The sequence below is a fragment of the Geotrypetes seraphini genome, chromosome 5 (genome assembly GCF_902459505.1).
Source record: "Geotrypetes seraphini chromosome 5, aGeoSer1.1, whole genome shotgun sequence".
NCBI lineage: Eukaryota > Metazoa > Chordata > Amphibia > Gymnophiona > Dermophiidae > Geotrypetes > Geotrypetes seraphini.
Genome location: NC_047088.1, coordinates 13283270 through 13299667, shown reverse-complemented (window position 1 = coordinate 13299667; position 16398 = coordinate 13283270). Strand labels below are relative to the sequence as shown.

General features: G+C 46.7%; 1 protein-coding gene across 6 annotated transcripts in view; it reads right to left on the bottom strand.

Moving 5' to 3' along the window:
* The window catches only part of ARHGEF9 (Cdc42 guanine nucleotide exchange factor 9), a 448518-nt gene that overhangs the window by 75749 nt on the left and 356371 nt on the right, over positions 1–16398 (bottom strand). The gene's annotated exons all lie outside the window — the stretch shown is intronic.

The following is a 16398-nucleotide window of genomic DNA, read 5'->3' as shown; positions in this document are numbered from 1 at the left end:
TTCAGCACCCCCCTCACACTATTTGGGTTTCTGTCAGGTACTTGTAACTTGTCTAACTTCATCTTGAATCCCAGGAGGGTGTTTTCCCCTATAAAGCCTCCGGAAGAGCGTTCCAGTTTTCCACCACTCTCTGGGTGAAGAAGAACTTCCTTACGTTCGTACGGAATCTGTCCCCTTTTAACTTTAGAGAGTGCCCTCTTGTTCTCTCTACCTTGGAGAGGGTGAACAACCTGTCCTTATCTACTAAGTCTATTCCCTTCATTATCTTGAGTGTTTCGATCATGTCCCCTCTCAATCTCCTCTTTTCAAGGGAGAAGAGGCCCAGTTTCTCCAATCTCTCATTGTACGGCAACTCCTCCAGCCCTTTAACCATTTTAGTCACTAGTGCGTCTTATTAAAGGATTCCTAAATGCAAATGCAATTAATCAGTTATATTTGAAGCATATATGCCGCTGTGCCCACATTACCCTTCTCCTCAAGTCACTTCATTGACTCCCTATTTGTTTCCATATAAAGTTCAAACTCCTCTTACTGGCCTACAAGTGCATTTGCTCCAAAGTGCCTCAGTTTCTCTCCTCTGTTGTCACATTCATGCCTGTGCACTCCACTCATCAGATAAGTTGCTCTTATCTGTACCCTTCTCCTCTACAGCCAGCTCCAGACTCCGCCCCTTCTACTTTGCTGCACCATATGCCTGGATCAAACTGCCTGACTCGATATGTCAGGCTCCGTCTCTGGCAGTATTCCAATCCATCCCTTTGGATTTGGCCAGAGGCAAGTTGTTGGAAACTTTGTCAAGGGCAGCTTCCGTAGAATGGAGAGGGCGAAGCCTGATTGAAGCAGGTTGAAAATAGCTCGTGACAAAAGAAAGTCAAGACAATGGGGATGAACAGCACGTTTAAGTAGCTTGAATATGAAGGGGAGGAGGGAGACAGGGCGATAATTGGAGGGGCAGGTAGGGTCCGGCAATGGTTTTAAGAGGAGTGGCGTAACTATGGCATGTCTGAAGGGGTTCCACCCATAGACTGCTTCCCTAACCAACACAAGTCAGTTGGAAATCAAATCAGATTAATGCCTGAAGCTGGTGCATGGCAGCCCACCACCCAGAGGGCATTGTGAGCAACTGCACATCTTGAGAACAAACATGTCCTACTCGTGACCTTCTAAAACTAGTAATGGAATGTGTCAAGAAAGCGTGGGACAGCCACGTGGGATCTCTTAGGGAGAAGAAGAGATAGTGGATGGGCAGACTAGATGGGTCATTTGGCCTTTATCTGCCATCATATTTATATATGAGATTTCAAGTGTCTGCCTTTAGTCAAAACCCTGCCTACTGGGCTGCTGTGAGATGGGCTGAGATGCCACCAGAAGATAGCAAGTTAAGAGAGAGCAGTGCAGGAGGGGTTGAAGGCTGGGGAGAGGCAGAGTGGATAAAAGGGAAAAGATGCATATTTAAGAACATAAGAATAGCCTTACTGGGTCAGACCAATGGTCCATCAAGCCCACAGTGGCCAATCCAGGTCACTAGCACCTGGCCAAAACCCAAAGAGTAGCAACATTCCATTCAGAATCCTAAATAATAGCAAGATTCCGGAATCTCAGAGAGTAACAAGATTCTAGAATCCTAAAGAGTAGCAACATTCCATTCAGAATCCTAAATAATAGCAACATTCCGGAATCCCAGAGAGTAACAAGATTCTAGAATGCCAAAGAGTAGCAACATTCCATGCTACCGATCCAGGGCAAGCAGTGGCTTCCCCCATGTCTTTCTCAATAACAGACTATGGACTTTTCCTCCAGGAACTTGTCCAAACCTTTCTTAAAACCAGCTATGCTATTCGCTCTTACCACAACCTCTGGCAACACGTTCCAGAGCTTAACTATTCTCTGAGTGAAAATAAAATTTTCCTCCTATTAGTTTTACAAGTATTTCCCTGTAACTTCATCTTTTTGGGCAGCATTGCAATTTAAGCAGTTGGGTGGCTTTAAAAAACAAGCGTCACAAGGTGACAGTGAATGGGAGATACAAGGATTATTCAGGGGAGAATGTCTCCTTCCCATTCTGGTTGGAATTTGAAGCTTTTTATGTCACCCTGGAGGTTTGCGAACAAATGAAAGATACAATGTTAAGCAAAGGAGTGAGTCTTGGTGCAATGGGCTGGAAAGTCCCCCTAGCCCAGGGGTAGGCAATTCCGGTCCTCGAGAGCCGGAGCCAGGTCAGGTTTTCACGATCGCCACCATAAATATGCATGAGATAGATTTGCATCTCCAGGAGGCAGTGCCGCAAATCCATCTCATATTCATGGTGGAGATCCTGAAAACCTGACCTGGCTCCGGCTCTCGAGGACCGGAATTGCCTACCCCTGCCCTAGCCATTCCCTGCAACTTTCTGAAGCTAGATTGAAACTGCCTCCCCCCCCCCAAACAGAAGTCACACACTGCACAGAAATTCTGCTGAAAAGATGGAAGACTTGAGCTGCCAGATTCGTTAAACTTCTAATCAGAATTTAGACAAGTATTAAATTAAGATACTTAAAGGTCAGCTTCTGAGTTATTAGATTACTGAATTATGAAACATTTGGTAACAAGATATTCCAAGAAGAGTAAATATAGCACAGGCAAATTTATATCCTACATTACTTGAGTCTCTCTGAAACAATAACAGCTAATTATTATATAGCAAAAGTTTTGATGTACATGAAATGTTTCTTATTGATTCCTAATAGTTCTCAGTCCGACTTTAACTTAGCAAATTTACTTTTGACCGCCACATTGATTTTCATCAGTTGATCTTGGAGTTTTCTCGTTTTTACACTTAATACTTTTAATAAAATACATTTTTTTCATAAACCTTTTTCTTGGTCAGAGATGAAAATATTTTGCACAATGCAGGGGGCCTCAGTCAATCGAAAGTTTGGTCATTTCTACCCTATCAATGAAAAAGAGAAACTGAAACGGAAAATATTAGCCCTTTTTAAAAATTTATACAAAACCAGGAAAAGCTGGCATTCTTGTTTCATTCTCAGTGGAAATCCGCCCACTCTTCCCATAGCACACTTCCGAATGACATAACACCAGGGCTGGCTTAACCAATAGGTACTCTGGGCAGTCACCAAGGTTGGCAGAGAACAAAACAAGTCATGACCAACTTAAACTCACAGAGAACTTTCATTCACATTGTCCAATTGCCCAGGAAAATGGTTTTTTGGGGATATTGTCTTTACTAGAACATAAGAATAGCCTTACTGGGTCAGGCCAATGTTCATCAAGCCCAGTAGCCTGTTCTCATTGAGGCCAATCCAGGTCCCTAGTACCTGGCCAATACCCAAAGAGTAGCAACATTCCATTCAGAATCCTAAAGAATAGCAAGATTCTGGAATCCCAAAGAGTAACAAAAGATTCCGGAACCCCAAAGAGTAGCAACATTCCATTCAGAATCCTTAAGAATAGCAAGATTCTGGAATCCCAAAGAGTAACAAAAGATTCCGGAACCCAAAGACTAGCAACATTCCATTCAGAATCCTAACGAATAGCAAGATTCCGGTACCCCAAAGAGTAGCAACATTCCATTCAGAATCCTAAAGAATAGCAAGATTCTGGAATCCCAAAGAGTAACAAAAGATTCCAGAACCCCAAAGAGTAGCAACATTCCATACAGAATCCTAAAGAATAGCAAGATTCTGGAATCCCAAAGAGTAACAAAAGATTCCGGAACCCCAAAGAGTAGCAACATTCCATACAGAATCCTAAAGAATATCAAGATTCTAGAATCCCAAAGAGTAACAAAAGATTCCAGAACCCCAAAGAGCAGCAACATTCCATTCAGAATCCTAAAGAACAGCAAGATTCCAGAATCCCAAAGAGTAACAAAAGATTCCGGAACCCCATAGAGTAGCAATATTCCATTCAGAATCTCAAAGAATAGCAAGTTTCCGGAATCTCATAGAGTAACAAGATTCTAGAATCCCAAAGAGTAGCAATATTCCATGCTACCGATCCAGGGCAAGCAGTGGCTTCCCCCATGTCTTTCTCAATAACAGACTATGGACTTTTCCTCCAGGAATTTGTCCAAACCTTTCTTATAACCAGCTACGCTATCGATATGATTAATCCAGCCCTGTTTACAGCAGCTTCATGTTATTAGGAGAGTATACTGTGTATAATATAGTATTTGCGTACACCAAGTTATGGAATTGCCCTTTAAGTGGCTGCAGTGGCGTAGTAAGGAAGGGATGAGGGTCCGGACTGCCACGGGTGCCTCTCTACCCAACCCCGCCACAGCACGCTCACACCATCCCTTTCCTCCACCTGGTACCTCTGTAGATCTTCACAAGCATGAGCAGCTTCTCCTGCCTTTTGCTCACGCCAGCCTGGTTCCCCTCTGAATCACTTCCAGGTCATGGGGCCAGGAAGTGACATCAGAGGGAAATCCAATGCTGGCGTGAGGAGCATGCTGGAGAAGCCATTCGCACTGACGAAGATTTAGAGGTACGGAGGGGGGGAAGGGAGAGCATGAGTGTGGAGTGGGAGCACGGAGAGGAGGGTGTGGCAGTGGATGCCACTGCCCTGGGTGCCTCCTATTCTTACTATGCCACTGAGTGGCTGGGGGAGGCAAGGCTACAGCTTCACCTAAGGCACCTAATACCCTTGCAATGGTCCTGAATACAAACAGCTCGACATTTGGCTGGCAGTTGCCATCTTCTCTTTGACTTCTGGCTATGAAGTAAGTTTAGGTCTGAGCTGTGAGTCGAGGACAGTTCTGCCGTGGTCTTATGGCTGAGACTGAGAGTCTACATCAGGGGTGCCCAATATGTCAATTGCGATCGACTGGTAGATCGCAATGGCAAAGTGAGTCGATCGCGGAGCCCATCCCGGGCTCCGTGATAGACTCGCGTTACCTTCACAATCTACTGGGCTGATCAGCTTTTCTCTCCCCGACGTCAGTTCTGCCGTCAGAGAGGAAGTTCTGGGCCAGCCAATCACTGCCTGGCTGGCCCGGAACTTCCTCTCCGACGGCAGAATTGACGTCGGGGAGAGGAATGCTGGTCGGCCCGATGCAGGGAAGCAGGGAGAGCTTGGGGCGGTGGTGGCTTTGGGGCATGTTCCCCGATGGTGGCAGCAGTGGCTTGGGGGTGGGCAAGGAGAAAGAAAGAAAGGGGGCATGAAGAGAGAAAAAAAAAGAAAGGGAGGCAGGGAGAAAGAAAGGGCAGGAAGAGAGGAGGAAAAAGTTGGAGGAGAGGAAGCATACAGTAGGCTGAAAGAAGGGAAGAAATATTGGATGCACAGTCAGAAGGAAGTGCAACCAGAGACTCATGAAATCACCAGACAACAAAGGTAGGAAAAATGATTTTGTTTTCAATTTAGTGATCAAAATGTGGCCGTTTTGAGAATTTATATTTGCTGTCTATATTTTGCACTATGGACCCCTTTTACTAAACCGCAACAGCATTTTTTAGCGCAGGGAGCCTATGAGTGTCGAGAGCAGTGCTGGGCATTCAGCACAGCTCCCTGCGCTACAAACCACTATTGTGCTTTAGTAAAAAGGGAGGGGGTATATTTGTCTATTTTTGTATGGTTGTTACTGAAGTGTCATTGCATAAAGTCATCTGCCTTGACCTCTTTGAAAGAACCCCGGAATATAAATGATAATTAACATTTTTCTCTGCGTACAGTGTGCTTTGTGTTTTTAAAAAAATTTTATTGTTGGTAGATGATTTTGACTTGGTCATTTTAAAAGTAGCTCGCAAGCCCAAAAAGTGTGGGCACCCCTGGTCTACATGGTACGTATTGGAGGGAGAGAGGATCGAAACATCCCCTGCTGATTCATCCATAAATATAACTCTTCTGGGCAATTTTTCAGAGACTTTTCAAGTATTCCATTGCCACATAAACTGTAGCATGCACTTTCATGAACTAGGTGTGAGTATTTATACTAGCTCTGTGGCGGCTGTTAAGTGCTTGCACATAAAAAACATACATATGTATCTACCAGTTACACCAATATTCTACAGTATAAAGAAAAGTAGGCGCCTTTTTTTAATAGAATAGACTCTAAATAGGTGCATTCTTGGTGCCTAGAATTAGAGACTCTTAGAATTGTCTTCCTAACATAAGAACTTAAGAATTTCCGTAGTGGGAAAGACCGAAGGTCCATCAAGCCCTGTTTCCAACAGTGGCCAACACCTGGCAGAAACCCAAAGAGCAGCAACATTCCAGAGCTGAGATTGTGATGTCATAAAGCCTCATTCCACCAATGCCTAAGAGCCAACCTCAGCAGTGATGTCACAATGGATTGTCCTATACTTGGCTCACATAAGAGCTGCCATACTGAGACAAATCGTAGGTCCATCAAGCCCAGTATCCTGCTTCCAACGGTAGCCAATCCAGGTCCCACATACCTATCTAGATCCCAAGTAGTAAAACAGATTTTATGCTGCTTATTCTAGGAATAAGCAGTGGATTTCCCCAAGCCATCTCAATAATGGCCCATGGACTTCCTCTGTTATGAAATGATCCAAACCTTTTTTAAACCCCGCTAAGCTAACTGATTTCACCACATTCTCTGGCAATGAATTCCAGAGTTTAATTACAAGTTGTGTAAAGAAATATTTTCTCCGGTTTGTTTTAAATCTACTACTTAGTAGCTTCATCACATGTCCCCTCATCCTAGTATTTTTGGAAAGAGTGAACAAGCGATTTCACATCTACCTTTTACATTCCACTCATTATTTTATAGACCTCTATCACATCACCCTTGAGCCATCTGTTCGCCAAGCTGAAAAGCCCTAGCCCGCTTTAAGCCTTTCCTCTTAGGAAAGCCATCGTATTGCGTTTATCATTTATCCTAGTGGCCACATTCAGAGGGAAAATGCTCGGACTTGTTGAGGGGGCCACAGTCTGTGGCTGCAGTGCACAGGCTACTTGAAACGAGAAGAAAAAGGATTAAAACAGAAAAACAATTCCTACATCATTCCATATGAAGCCCCATGGCACCACACACCCAGTTGTGTGATTTGTTCCAATTAAGCTGAAACCACAAAAGATGAATCAGGATTAGAGGGGGAATTGGGAGTGGGAATTAGTGAGGCTCTTGATTTTGGCATTTCATCAATTTCTTGCACTTATTATAGAGAGAGTCTATTTCGAATGGTTATGAGAGCTTATATTTCTCAAGTTCAGGCTTTACATTTTGGTTGTGTTGAGACAAGAATATGTCTAAAATGTAAAAAAAAAAATGGATAATACATTGGGTCATGCTTTTTGGTTATGTCTCAAAATTCAGAAATTTTGGAATGCTGTTTGTGTTTTTCTTGGATCCATTATTTCTAGGACTGTGGTTCCTTTCCTCCAAGATGGTATTATTTCTTCAATGGAACAGGATTTTTAAGAAAGGGGTTAGGGAATTATTTCGTAAATCTGGCGAAAGACGTAAGAAGACTTGAGGCGGTCCAGAGGAGGGCGACGAAAATGATAGGAGGCTTGCACCAGAAGACATATGAGGAGAGACTGGAAGCCCTGAATATGTATACCCTAGAGGAAAGGAGAGACAGGGGAGATATGATTCAGACGTTCAAATACTTAAAGGGTATTAACGTAGAACAAAATCTTTTCCAGAGAAAGGAAAATGGTAAAACCAGAGGACATAATTTGAGGTTGAGGGGTGGTAGATTCAGGGGCAATGTTAGGAAATTCTACTTTACGGAGAGGGTGGTGGATGCCTGGAATGCGCTCCCGAGAGAGGTGGTGGAGAGTAAAACTGTGACTGAGTTCAAAGAAGCGTGGGATGAACACAGAAGATTTAGAATCAGAAAATAATATTAAAGATTGAACTAGGCCAGTTACTGGGCAGACTTGCACGGTCTGTGTCTGTGTATGGCCGTTTGGAGGAGGATGGGCAGGGGAGGGCTTCAATGGCTGGGAGGGTGTAGATGGGCTGGAGTAAGTCTTAACAGAGATTTCGGCAGTTGGAACCCAAGCACAGTACCGGGTAAAGCTTTGGATTCTCGCCCAGAAATAGCTAAGAAGAAAAAAAAAAAAAATTTTAAATTGAATCAGGTTGGGCAGACTGGATGGACCATTCGGGTCTTTATCTGCCGTCATCTACTATGTTACTATTATAGGTCAAAAATGTATTTTGCTACATTGGTTGGAATTTTGGCATTGGAGGGCAGCATTTCATGCTCTTATGATTCTGGAAGCTAGGGCGACCTCCCCATCTTATAAAAAACAGAGTAAATTTGGGATGACCTGGGAACCTTATATACAGCAATTATCAGTCAGAGCAGGCCGTTTTGGAGTGAACTCATTGCATTTGTAATCAGAAAGTGAAGCACTATTTATTAGTAATATATAATAAAACATTAGCGGCGCATGCGCTTTTTAAAAAGCGTGATCCCTGCCGGAGTGGTATGTGATCCGTGGCCGTGTTCCATTTTAGAACCCGGCCAGGGATCACTCTGGCCACTCCCCTCCTCCCGCCCTCGCTCACCAACCCGAAGCAAGCCTCAGTCCTCCTGCCCTCGCTCACCAACCCGAAGCAAGCCTCCTCCCGCCCTCGCTCAGCGCTGCCGCTGATCCTCCTCTTCGGGGCAGCCTGCGATCGTGGCTGACTTTGGCGGGCCTCGCTGGTCACTTTTCGGCCTCGGTGGCACGTTCCCTCTGACGCACGGGATCGCGTCGGGAGGGAGCGTGCTTCTGGGTTGGGGAGTGGCCTGCGAGGTTCGTTGGGGCCAGCCACCACGATCGCGGCCTGCTTTGAAGAGGAGCAGGCCAGAAGACGCCGGGATGGAGGGAGGGTAAGCAGGGGAATCAATACAGGGGGCCAGAGGGAGAGGGAAAGGGGGCTGCTTTGGGGGGGAGGTGTGCTGGGGGAGACAGAAGGGGCCATGGAGAGATAAGGAGAGGGAAAGGGGGCTACTTTGGGGGAGGGGTGTGCTGGGGGAGACAGAAGGGGCCATGGAGAGATAGGGAGAGGGAAAGGGGGCTGCTTTGGGTGGGAGGTGTGTTGGGAACAGACAGCTTTGCTCTGGGAGGAAGACAGAAGGGGGCCATGGAGAGACAGTTAGGGAGAGGGAAAGGGGGCTGCTTTTGGGGGAGGGGTGTGCTGGGGGCAGACAGCTTTGCTCGGGGTGGGGGGGAAACAGAAGGACACAGACAGTGGCCAAGGAGAGAGAGATAAAGAAACACAGACAGACAGACACATCTATTCTAGCACCCATTAATGTAACGGGCTTAAAGACTATTAGTGATATTTGGGAATGGGATGGGTGGAGGGGGGAAGGGGAGAGAGTATTGGGAGGTACTTTACCGTGTTTGTATTGTGATGATAATTGATTGTTGATTTCTTTGAATTTATATATCTGCAATGTATAACTGAGTTGAGATGATATTCTTTGTAAGATTTTTGTTATGTATATTTTATTTTTAAAACTCAATAAAAATGATTGAACATTAGAGGGGGATGTTCCCGACGTTCAAATACTGGTAAGAATAACATTCATTGTGTGTAATGTTTGTAAATGCATCCGTGTATTTAAAGTCTTTCAATTGTAGCTTAATTGATTATCAGGATCCTTGAAGCTAACTAGCTTGAACATTTGGAAGTCAGTATTGATCATGAATTTCATGGTTATTTTCACTGAAATAATATGTTTGCTTCGCTTTAGTATTTGATGGGAGAATTGTGCGTAAGTCTACTTTTTAAGCGTTCTTCTAGTATTAACGCTCACTTTGCAAATTAGACTCTTAGGTTGCCTGGGTAAGGCTGCTTATTTTTACAATAATATGTTAGAAAAAATTCCACTATTACTTATTCAGAGAAGTGCACTCATTTTTTTAACTTTTAATTTAAATTACAACGGGAAAAGGCCTCAGATATGAACACTAAGTTAATAATTTATTATGAAAAAACTAGTCTTTAAGCCCGTTACATTAACGGGTGCTAGAATAGATGTGTCTGTCTGTCTGTGTTTCTTTATCTCTCTCTCCTTGGCCGCTGTCTGTATCCTTCTGTCTCCCCCTCCCCCCCCCCCGAGCAAAGCTGTCTGCCCCCAGCACCCATTTCCCCCCAAATGTCTCTCCATGGCCCTCTTCTGTCTTCCCCCAGAGCAAAGCTGTCTGTCCCCAGCACACCTCCCCCCAAAGCAGCCCCCTTTCCCTATCTCTCCAGTGCCCCTTCTGTCTCCCCCCAGCACACCCCTCCCCTCAAAGCAGCCCCCTATCCCTCTCCCTGTCTCTCCATGGCCCCTTCTGTCTTCCCCCCAGAGCAAAGCTGTTTATCCCAAACACACCCCTCCCCCCCAAAGCAGCCCCCTTTCCATCTCCCGCTGACTCTCTCTCTGGCCCCCTTTCTCTGTCTGTCTTTCTGTCCCTCTCCCTGCCCCTGTTTCTTTCTTTCTTTCTGTCTCCCTCCCTCCCGCTGTCTGTCTGTCATTTTTACCCATTTCCCTGTGCAGCAGCATTTCAATCCCACTTCTCTATGCAGCAGCAACAGCATTTCCCTCCTATCCCCCCTTTCCTGTGTAGAAGCAATAGCAGCATTTTCCCCCACTCCCCCTTTCCCTTCTCTTACCTTCTCTTCCCTGCTCCGTTCGGCCCCTCCCCCTTCTTTTACTGCCGTTGTCGATCCGGCTTGATCCTGACCATCCCACCGCCGACAAACCTTGGGGCTCCAGCCGCGTAGGCAGCACTTTAAACAAGCTGCTTTGCTGCCTTCTACTGGCGATTTCCTCTGCTGCGTCTGTCTCCGATGATGTCATCAGAGACGCGGCAGAGGAAATCGGCAGAGAAGGGCGCGAAGCAGCATGTTTATAGTGCTGCCTACGCCGCTGGAGCCAGGAGGCGACGGAAAGGGCAGAGGGTGCTAGCGGTCGGCAGCCGCCGCTCCGCAGGTAGAGAGCAGGGAAGGGCGCGCATGCGCACTTGTCTTGCCTCGCGTGAGGCCAGACCGTAAGCCGCGCATGCGCACTTCCTATGGGTCGCTACAGCTCACGGAAAACAGACACACGCATAGGAAGTGCGCATGTGCGGCTTACCGTTTTATTATATTAGATAAGATTAAAGCTTTTTTGAAGTTAAGTTAAAAAGACGGGTTTTTGCTGGCCGATGACTAGAGCAAGGAGCGTGACAACTATGCTGATCAATTTGATCAATTCAGCCAATGACTGTGCTCCATATCTGAGGCCTTTTCCTGTTGTAATTTAAATTAAAAGTTAAAAAATGTATAAGTAATAGTGGAATTTTTTCTAACTTATTATTGGACTATATACTCCACTAGGGTAGATTTATTTAGATTTATTTACAATGCTTATTTTTACAGCCAGGCATACGTCATAATGACATGGCCCTTGGAAACTCATGCTGAGCTCTTCTTGCTATGACATCATCAGACAATTAGCAGCCATTGTTTAAGAATGACTGGAACAGGAAGTGCTCAGCTTGACGTCCACCAATCATCGTCTTAACACAGTGAGTGTCGAAAAGAGCATAGGCACATTGACTGACAGAGCTGAAAATTCTAAAGGACATGCAAATGCCATTCAGGGGTCTCATTTAACATCCAGAGGCAGATGAGCAGAACCTTCACGTTGACCTTTTGTTTATGATGTCATAGAATTATAGACAACAAAGGCAGACGAGGACTGGAAGGATCATCTACTGTGTTTGGTTCATCTCTTAGTACAGTGGTTCTTAAACCTGTGCTGTGGGACTCCCAGCCAGTCGGGTTGTCAAGATATCCCTAATGAATATGCATGAGGCAGATTTGCATGGCTGTCACCTCTATTATATGCAAATGAAGGCGAAGAAAGAGAGCAACTGGGCCTAAGGCAATGTGCTTCGACAGTGGCTCTTAAACCTATTTGAGGGACCCTCAGCAAGTTGATCCCCGTTCCCGTGCAGACCTCTATCCCGGACATGTCCGTGGAAATCCAGATGTCTGGTATCCCTAATCATGGAAGTTAACTCTAGGCTCACCCAAAATGCCACTGCGGTGGGGTAATAGACTGAATTCATGCAAAAAAAAACAAAAAATGGAGCACAAATAAACATTCAGATCTCAATCCGAGCGATCATTACCACCCTCACATTCTTCCAGAAACTTCTCTAGTTAGGCAGGATCTACAAAATATACACAGTGGCCTGAAACCTTACGGTGTCAGGTCAAAAGCGCGCCGGGACAAAGGCGCGCGCAGACAATTGAGCGCAGCATGGAGGTGCACGCCGCAGAAAATTACTGTTTTTAGGGCTCCGACGGGGGGGCGGGGGGAACCCCCCACTTTACTTAATAGAGATTGCGCCGCATTGTGGGGGCGTTGGGGGGTTGTAACCCCCCACATTTTACTGAAAACTTCACTTTTTCCCTGTTTTTAGGGAAAAAGTTAAGTTTACAGTAAAATGTGGAGGGTTACAACCCCCCAAACCCCCCACAACGCCGGCGCAATCTCTATTAAGTAAACTGGGGGGGCTCCCCAAGAAAACCCCCCGTCGGAGCCCCTAAAAACTGTAATTTTCTTCGGCGCACGTCTCTGTCTTGCACTCAGTTGTCGGCGCGCACCTTTGTCTTTCGCGGGGTTGTCTATGAAGCAACCTTACAATACATTTCACAGGAAATTTCAGAAAAAGACGCAGCTCTTAGCTGGGTTAACCCAGGATATCAAAGGAGGAGCTTTCTTCCACAATCCTCTCCTGAAAAGTCAGGAAAAATTCTTATTTTCTGCCCAGGAAAACAATTCAGCCTTATGCAGAAAAAAAATGAAAGAATTGGAACGTTACATTCCTGCCAATTTCCAGGGCACCATCTCATCGTCCTGAATGTGCTGGCCTTTCCATCAACTTGAGGTCGTATAAGCTGTTAATGATATTTCACCCCTCTGAGGAGGATTTGTTCTCTAATCCAGAGTACAAAAAAAAATAAAATCAGAAGAGAGCCCTTGAGTTACACATTTACTTCATACCAAAGACCTCAAGCTGGTAGGCAGCAGCGGAGGAGGGGGGGTCACGGAGCAGCGGTTGATTAATTCAGATTTACATACAAAACAGTGCCAAGGACCCAACAAGCACCAGCAAGCTGCACGCTAATAGGACGCAGCCACATTTTGTATTGTACGGATCTGTCAGCAAGCTCAAACAAGACTGCAAATGGTGGGGGGTGAGGTCCCTGATGGAATGGGAGAGGTTGACATTCTGAGGTAAGCAGGGTGGGGGCAGCACTGAGCTTCAGGGAGACATACAAAGGCCAGTCTATGCGCCCTCTCACTTTGGCTCGTTTACCGTCCAAATCTTGAAGCAAATTCATTGACGCAGAGATTTATCCCAAACGTGATTATAGATTAACAGACAGAGAACCAACTGCAACCAACAGGCATTTTTCATTCATTCAAAATTCACGCCACGTTAAACTCATGTTCACTACAAAGATTTCTACATGTCACAACCTCCATGTCAAAGTCTCTAAAGCACAGGTGTCAAATGCGGCGTTTTCATTGCCGACCCCGGTGTTCTGGCCGGCTCCCTCCGCCTCACTGACGCAGCGTGCACAAAGCTGCGAGCGGTGGCGGCGGCAGCTCCTACACGCGTCCTGCGTCTGAACCGGAAGCCTTCTCGCTGACGTCGCAACATCAGAGGGAATGCTTTCGGTTGAGGCGCGAGATGCACGAGGAGCCGCGGTTGGTGGCTTTGGGCACACTGCGGCAGTGAGGCGGAGGGAGCCGGCCAGAAGATAACACCGGGGGCGGCAATAAAAACGCCGCATCGCACCGCGGGCTGCATACAACGGCCAGGCGGGAGCCGGCCAGAAGGTAAGACACCTGCCGGAGGGAGGCACCTAGCTGAGGCACAGCATGGCGGGAGGGAAACAACAAAGGTAGGGAGAATGATTTTATTTTCAATTTAGTGATTGAATTGTGTCAGTTTTGAGAATTTACATCTGCTGCCTATATTTTGCACTGTTCAGAAAGAACATAAGAATTGCTGCTGCTGGGTCAGACCAGAGGTTCATCGTGCCCAGCAGACCGCTCCTGCAGCGGCCCTTAGGTCAAAGACCAGTGCCCTATTTGAGTCTAGCAGAAACTTATCCAACCTTGTCTTGAATCCCTGAAGGGTGTTTTCCCCTATAACAGCCTCCGGAAGAGCGTTCCAGATTTCTACCACTCTCTGGGTGAAGAACTTCCTTACGTTTGTACGGAATCTATCCCCTTTTAACTTTAGTGAGTGCCCTCTCGTTCTCTCTACCTTGGAGAGGGTGAACAACCTGTCTTTATCTACTTTGTCTTGAGTCCCTGGAGGGTGTTTTCCCCTATGACAGACTCTGGAAGAGCGTTCTAGTTTTCTACCACTCTCTGGGTAAAGAAGAACTTCCTTACGTTCGTACGGAATCTATCCCCTTTTAACTTTAGTGAGTGCCCTCTTGTTCTCTCTATCTTGGAGAGGGTGAACAACCTGTCTTTATCTACTAAGCCTATTCCCTTCATTATCTTTTTTGTCCCCTCTCAGTCTCCTCTTTTCAAGGGAGAAGAGGCCCAGTTTCTCTAATCTCTCACCGTACAACAACTCCTCCAGTCCCTTAACCATTTTTGTCGCTCTTCTTTGGACCCTTTCGAGTAGTACTATGTCTTTTTCATGTACGGTGACCAGTGTTGGATACAGTATTCCAGGTGGGGGTGCACCATGGCCCAGTACAGTGGTATGATAACCTTCTCCAGTCTGTTTGAGATCCCCTTCTTTTTCTCTTGGGTTGTACTGCATGCAGTCTTGAATCTTAGGGTTTCGCTTGTATATATTAGTACTTTTAGTTTGTGGTCCCGGATTTGCATAGGGGTTATCTGTGTTCTGGTAGGAATGAATGTTGAGAAGCATACAGTGTGCTTTGTGTAGTTTAATTTTGTGGTTAACCATTATGTGTTGTTAATAAGATTATATTGTGTGTGTATATATGAAAAATGAATTGAAAAAAAAGGTGTTACAATTAGTACTATTATGGGAGCGGGGTCTGGCCTGCGACTTAGGCTGTGTTTTGAATTTCGGCCCCTTAATATGACTGAGTTTGACACCCCTGCTCTAAAGTGACTGGAACAGTACCCAATCAAAGAGCTTCCAAGATCGCTTTGGTGGGTCTTGCCAGCACAGAACTGATCAGTTACTGTGTAAGAAAACGAATAGGGCAGTTCTGAGCAGTGGCGTAGTGAGGGCGAGAAAAGCCTGGGGTAGTGGCGCCCCGCTGCTTCCCTATCCGCCCCCTTGCTGCGCACACCCCTTATCTGTTTAACTTTCCCAGCGTCGGCTCTCCCTCTGACATCACTTCATAGGCGTGGGACCCTGAAGTGATGTCAGAGGGAGAGACTACACTGGCAGGTGCCACTCACGCCGGCGAAGAGCTAGAGGTAGAGAGGAGGGGAAGTGAAGGTGCACGCATGGCAGAGGGAAGGAGCAGGGGGCCGCAGAGAAGAGGATGGCTGCCATTTTTGAGGGAGCAACGAGATAGCAAAAGTCAAAAGAGCTTTATTTGAACAATACAGACGCAAAGGATCCCAGATTGACACAGGGACAGAATCCGTTCCCCGTGCCATGGTCACTCTTTAAGGAGAGAGGGAAGACCCAGAGCATGAATGGGCCCAGCCACCAAGATGGCATCTGAGGCGGACCCGCCGCTCCCCCTTTACTATGAATGAATTCTACAAAACTGCTCTCACCTTGTGAATTTCTGAGCCCTGAGTGAGATTATTTCAGTGCAGAAGTTAGAAACATTTCTGCGGATCACCCACTACCTCACAGCAGCTGAGTGCACATCTGCAGCACCTCCCCCAACCTCCCAGCGGCTGAACGCACATCTGCAGCACCTCCCCCAACCTCCCAGCGGCTGAACACACATCGGCAGCACCTCCCCCAACCTCACAGCAGCTGAACGCACATCTGCAGCACCTCCCCCAACCTACCAGCGGCTGAATGCACATCTGCAGCACCTCCCCCAACTTCACAGCAGCTGAGTGCACATCTGCAGCACCTCCCCCAACCTCCCAGCGGCTGAACGCACATCTGCAGCACCTCCCCCAACTTCACAGCAGCTGAGTGCACATCTGCAGCACCTCCCCCAACCTCCCAGCGGCTGAACGCACATCTGCAGCACCTCCCCCAACCTCACAGCAGCTGAATGCACATCTGCAGCACCTCCCCCAACTTCACAGCAGCTGAGTGCACATCTGCAGCACCTCCCCCAACCTCCCAGCAGCTGAACGCACATCTGCAGCACCTCCCCCAACCTCCCAGCAGCTCAGTGCACATCTGCAGCACCTCCCCCAACTTCACAGCAGCTGAGTGCACATCTGCAGCACCTCCCCCAACCTCACAGCAGCTGAACGCACATCTGCAGCACCTCCCCAACCTCCCAGCGGCTGAACGCACATC